This window comes from Peromyscus leucopus, chromosome 8b, assembly GCF_004664715.2.
Source record: "Peromyscus leucopus breed LL Stock chromosome 8b, UCI_PerLeu_2.1, whole genome shotgun sequence".
Lineage (NCBI taxonomy): Eukaryota > Metazoa > Chordata > Mammalia > Rodentia > Cricetidae > Peromyscus > Peromyscus leucopus.
The window spans coordinates 88,830,178-88,836,177 of record NC_051086.1 but is presented as its reverse complement, the minus strand read 5'-3'; positions in this window follow the sequence as shown (position 1 = coordinate 88,836,177).

The following is a 6,000-nucleotide window of genomic DNA, read 5'->3' as shown; positions in this document are numbered from 1 at the left end:
GGCCCGTGCATTGCTTCAGAGATGTCTCTGGCCTGAGACCTACGCAGATAATTGAAGACTTCACTCTTTTATTGGTTCAGTTTGTATAGAAAAGTCTTTCAAACTCTTTTTTGTTTGTTTGTTTGTTTTTCGAGACAGGGTTTCTCTGTGTAGTTTTGGTGCCTGTTCTGGAGCTCACTCTGTAGACCAGGCTGGCCTTGAACTCAGAGTGCTGGGATTAAAGGCATGCGCCACCACCGCCTGTCTTTCAAACTCTTACCTGACTTTTATTAAGAATGTGGTGAGCTCAGTCACTGGAAGAAACATTTATGGCCTGTCAGCTCTGCACTTAGCATCTTATTGTATGGATTAGCTCAGAGCACAGAGGGCAGAGACTAGCAAATATGTGGTTTGGATCTTGTGAAGGTTTTCATTCAAGCCTCTTCCAATGAAAGAAAGAAACCCAGTGCAAGCCTGCTGAGGCAGGAACAGGAAGTACCATCTTCCCATACTGGGCAGCCCAAGCATCCAGCATGACTTGATGCAAGGGGGTAGATGTTGCCACTGTGTGTGCGCGCGCGCACGCGCACACACACACACACACACACACACACACACACACACACACACACACACACCACTGTGGCTCCACTGTAGTCCTTGGGGAGCTTCTTTGTCAGGAAGCCTCTTGCATGACTGTAATAAGAGCATTCAGGTTGGGATGTCATGGATCTTTAGAGACATCAGCTAAGGTTAGGGTAAAAGAGGCCATGTCAGCTGAATCTGTTCCCATGTGTCTCTCTCAGCAACTTCTGTCCATATCATATTGACCAGAACTAAGTGACATGACACTTCCTAGCTGCGAGCATCTCTAACTGTTTTTGTTAAGTAAGTACCCCCGGGAGAATCGCTAGCTGTCAGAGGGCCAGCAGAGTCCACAGGAATACCAGAGGAAATTCTAATTGGCTCTACATGTCCACATGGTCATCTTTAAACCAACCTCTATGACCTGTCAATTGACTGGCCAGACTCTTATCGGTGGAGGAGGCAACTCTAGCTGGCCTGTGGATTTCCATAAGAAAGAAACAATGCCACCAGCAGAAGGGGATCGGGACTCTTATGCTGGGCAGATAAACAACATATGCTCACTAGAAGAATTTTTCAGTGGAGAAAGAAAACATACCAAAAAATAACTTCAGAAATAAATAGCTTCAGGGATCTCCCCCCTCCCTGGCACAATATACCATAAGGCACGTCATGTTACAGGGACTAAATATAGCCACTGTGAGAAGACAGAGGAGAAATTATTTAGACAGGAAGACTCCTGGCGGGAGGGAATTTAGGGCTGGGTTGTGAAGGAGGTGGTATGTAGAGAGGAGGGGCAGAGGGGCATGGATGATGTGAGGAAACCGGAAATGGGGTTACCTGGGGGAGAGGGGCTGTGGCCCCTGAGCATTCCCACACGGGGGTTAGGAGGTATCAGAGGCTTTCTCTTCCCATTGGGTCTGTAGCTGGCTTTGCAGTAGCCCCACGGAGCACTCTTATGGCTGAGGACATTGAGCAGGGGACAGGGAAGGTCTCTAATGCCGAGGTCCGGGAAAGAGGAGGAATATGGCTGCAACATGGAGAGCAGAGAGCCCCTGGGAGCGAGTTCCTAATCCAATTAAGAAGCAATCATGTGGATGTTTTCAAAGGCTAGCCAGTTGCCAGGCACCTCCCAGGAGACTCTATCTGGCGGCTTGACAGTTCACTGCTAAACCTGGGCTCTGGAGCTGTAGGCTGGTACGGCAGCTGGGCGAGGAGCCCGGGCTCAGACAGCTGGGGTGGGAATCTTTTAAGGATGAACAGGATGGGTGAGGAGCTTGCTGTTGTCATGGAAACTAAGTCTGGATAGATGAGACATGGCCCAATGGGTAACTGTGGAGAGAATACCACCCACTACTAGGCTTCACTGTGGGCGGCCAGCAGGCACCCCCAGAGTCCGCTGTTCTGGCCAGCTTAGGGGTGGTGTCCATCTATGACTGCCTCCTAGGGACATCTCCGTCTGGCCATGTGAGTGAGCTTAAATCCGTCTGAGAGGTCTGGAGAGATGCTTTGACACCAGAAAAACCTTTGGCATGGCTCCTACTTCTCCACGTTATGTCAGGCAGAAATACCACACAGAGCCAGGACAGAGGAACTGCAGCCAGGACCAAGGTCCCAGGCTAAGGCTAGGATGGGATGTCCAGGGCGGTAGGATGAAGCGGTAGGAGCCATGACTGCCAAATACGTAGCCTCCTCTCTGCTTCTAGCTCTGTCACCCCTAGCTGGCTGGGTGGCTCTTGACAAGCTGTCTCCCTGCCCAGAAGTCTCCTTTCAGTCACACTGTTCCTGCTCTTAGACTTAGGAGTGGACAGTTTTGGTCTCATCAGCCTCAGGTCTCAGCACTCTGAACTATCCCACCCCAGCACGGAGTATTTATTCTCAATGCATCCATCCGGTTTGGGTTCTTTTCGGGCCAGAAGCTGGGGCAGCCCCTTTCCACTTGTCTTTGCAAAGCTCAGGGCATCTGTGCTCACACAGGGAGGCTCCTCAGGCTCACAGCTAGCCCTTACTGCCTGTGGAGACGGGCCTAATAAGCGGCCTGCTGCAATTACACTTCCATTTTTCAATGGGTGCTATTTTAATTGGGCCTTTTCCTGGGACAGGCATGAAGGAAAAAGCAATTTGCAGCCCAGGCTTTTGCCTCTGGGCACTGAGCACACATTGAAGCAGGTTCAATTTCTCTATACTCCCTCTCCTTTATCCCCTTCTCCTCTCCTCTTTTCCCTCCTGGCCCTGTTGCTCACTCACCCTCAGCATTCCCCCAACCAGTGGCTTCCTACCCACCCTACAAAGAGTAGTAGAGACCATGGGCTATCGTCCAGGGTGAAGAAAAAACAATCCAAAAGTCCTGCAAGGGGGTGCAGGGCACAGATAGGAAAGAAGTGGCTGGGGGTGGGGGGGCGTGGGCGGTGCCAGTGCCTGTGGATTCTCGGAGATATTGAAAAGGCAACAACTGAAAAAGAGGACCTCAAGTTCCTGTAGTAAAAAGTAAGGGGCTGGAGAGATGGCTCAGTGGTTAAGGGTATTTGCTGCTCTTCTAGAGAACCAGAGTTGGGTTCCCAGAAGCCACACAGTAATGTCTAGAACTCCAGCACTAGGGGATCTGATGCTCTTTTCAGGCTCCTGAAGGCGCTCGCTCGCTCTCTCTCTCTCTCTCTCTCTCTCCCTCTCTCTCTCTCTCTCTCTCTCTCTCCAAGTATTTTGCTTGCATTTATTTCTATGTGCCACATGTGTGTCTGATGCCCTCAGAGGCCCTAGGACTGGAGTTACAGACGGTTGTGAGTCATGATATGAGTGCTAGGAATTTAACCTGGGTCCTCTTCAAGAGCAGCTGTTTTTACCTGCTGAGTCATCTCTCCAGTCCCTAGTTCCTCTTCAACATTTGTGGATTACTTCAGTTACAATTAATATATATCAAGTGCCTGAGGTGTGCAGAGGCACAGGGAATGAAGGAGACAGATTGGTGAGCTTGCTCTCAGGCACCCTGCATATGGCACAGCACACCTCTTTCCAAATTCAACTCCAAGCCCAAGTGCCTGCTGCAGAGTCTCAGCCACTTCCCAGAGTCCACCAGTCCACTCAGCGCCTCCTCCTAGGCTTCTCTGGCCGAGGCTCAGAGATTCAGCTAAAGCCTCACCATGTGTCCCAGGGTAAGTAGAGATCAGCTCTGCCACGCCCCTAAGTACCGTGTAGCTATGGAGCTTGTGAATTGTATCACTGTAAATGACTTAAGTATGTGAGCATGATTCAGGGGGGTGCAGCCTCCCAGAGTCCCCAGACACAGCTGTTCCCGTGTGTTCATCCCGTACCATCTGTTCTTCCTAATGAGGAAGACGTGGTTGGGAGCTCAGCTGCCATAGGTTAGACAGGTATGGCAGAGTGATGGCCTGCAAGTTCTAAGGCCTGTTCATGGAAAGGTACGGATTCTGTTGGCTCTTGCCCTTGGAATGCCCACCTTTGGACCCCTGGGCCTGCTGTGAGGAAGCCCGGCCACGTGGAGAAGTGTGCTGGTGCTGATTGGGCAGCTCCAGGCACAGCTCTGCATACAACAAACACCACTCAGGTTGACGGCATTCAGAGTTTTTTCTCTGTAGCCCTGGGATCTCCTAACTGAGGCTCTGGATGTCACAGAACAGTGACATAATATTCTAAGCATGCCTTGTTCCAAATCCTGATCCTTAGGAACTGTGAGGTGCAGCACTGAGTACTGTGTGAAGACCCATGGAGGTTGCAGTGGTTTATCCTGCTCGCACTCCGAAGCCAAGCCCTGTAGCTGGCACCCAGTGGGTGCTTTTTAGTAATCATGGAATGAATGGTTGAAGTCTAGCAAATAGGATTAATCTTGACTGTCAACCTGAATCACCTAGGAGACAAAGCTCTGAGTATGTCTATGAGGGTGTTTGCAAAGAGGTTTAACCTAATGTGGGGGTACCAGTCCCAGAAGAGACCCAATAAAAAGGAGAAAGTGGGCTGTGCCTCTTGACTGCCGCACAGTGTGGTCAGCCACTTCCCTCTTTGGCTGCCACGCCTTCCCCACCGTCATGGACTGAGCCCTAAATTCACTGTGAGCCGGGACAAACCTTTCTCTCCTCAGGAGGCTTTGGTCAAGTGTCTTGTCACAAGGAGAAAGATGATTCGGACAGCAGGTGAGCATTCCAGTCCGGCCTCTCCGTTATGGGTCATCTTTCTTTCATTCTCTCTCCAGAGTTCCACCGCCCACAGGGAACCCAGGGCAGCCCAAACCTGCCTCAGTGGTATCACCGAGTCTTCAACCAACCAACCCCATAAGCTTTCCCAGACCCACTGGTTTCTACTGCTGCAGATGCTTGAACTGGCATTCCCAGTACTGACCACAAGGTCATCCTCAGATTCATAAGCCTCAACATTTAAAAAAAAAAATATTATTGCTCTTTTTTTGTTGTGCGCACACGTGCACAAGCACACGCGCGCACGCACACACACACACACACATACACAGAGCATGTGTGTCAGAGGACAACTTTGTGGAGTTAGTTTTCTCCTTCTACCTTCATGGGCTTGAATGTGGGTCACCAGGCTAGGATGTTGAGTGCATTACCAACTGAGCCATTTTGATGCCCCTGCTTCAAAAACTTTTGTGTTCTCTCTGTTCTGTAGGACATTATTAACACCCCCTACACATACATGAAGGAGCTGGGATGAGTGGGGACCCATAATAATAAAGTGGGCACTTGAATACAGCTCTTTGAATGCCAAGCTTACATAATGCTAATGAACATTGGGAATGTTTGACTGATTGTCTAAACCTAAGTCCTGGATGCAGACACCCCGTGTCAGAGGCATTATTGATCCCATTAAGGTAAGAGAGACATGGGATAGAGGACGTGACTCGCTCAAGTTCACACACTAAAGGGAAGAGCTGGTCTTCACAATCAGGTCATGCAAATTCTTCTGCCTTCTTAGAAACCCCACTTCTTTTGACTGCACTCTCAAAAGCAGGTGTGTGAGCCATCCTCGGGAAGTGTCGTTGCTACCCCTATTCAACAGACAGGAAACAGACTCAACAGATGAAACCCAAGGTTGGGGCTGCTAATGAGTGCTAAAGTTAGGAATCAAAGCTATAACTGCCACCATCACACCATGTAGCATCTCAAAAGATCACGTCCAAGGTTGATGAATGGTCAGAATCCCTCAAACAGAGCAAAGCTTGTCCACACGTGACACCAGGCCAACAGTTTTCCTACTAGGTCTCACCAATGTCAGCAGCATGACCACAAGCGATGAGATGCTCTGGGGGTGCTTCCATAGCTGAAGGTACTGCCTGCCCCTACTGTCCCCCATGTCTCAGACCAGCTGGTGACATCACTGGGTTGGAGATGGGGGGACTAGCCTATTGGGTGCTCCTGAGGAGATGTGCAGGGCCCTACCCCACTCCTTCCTGATTAGTGTGGCTCCTGG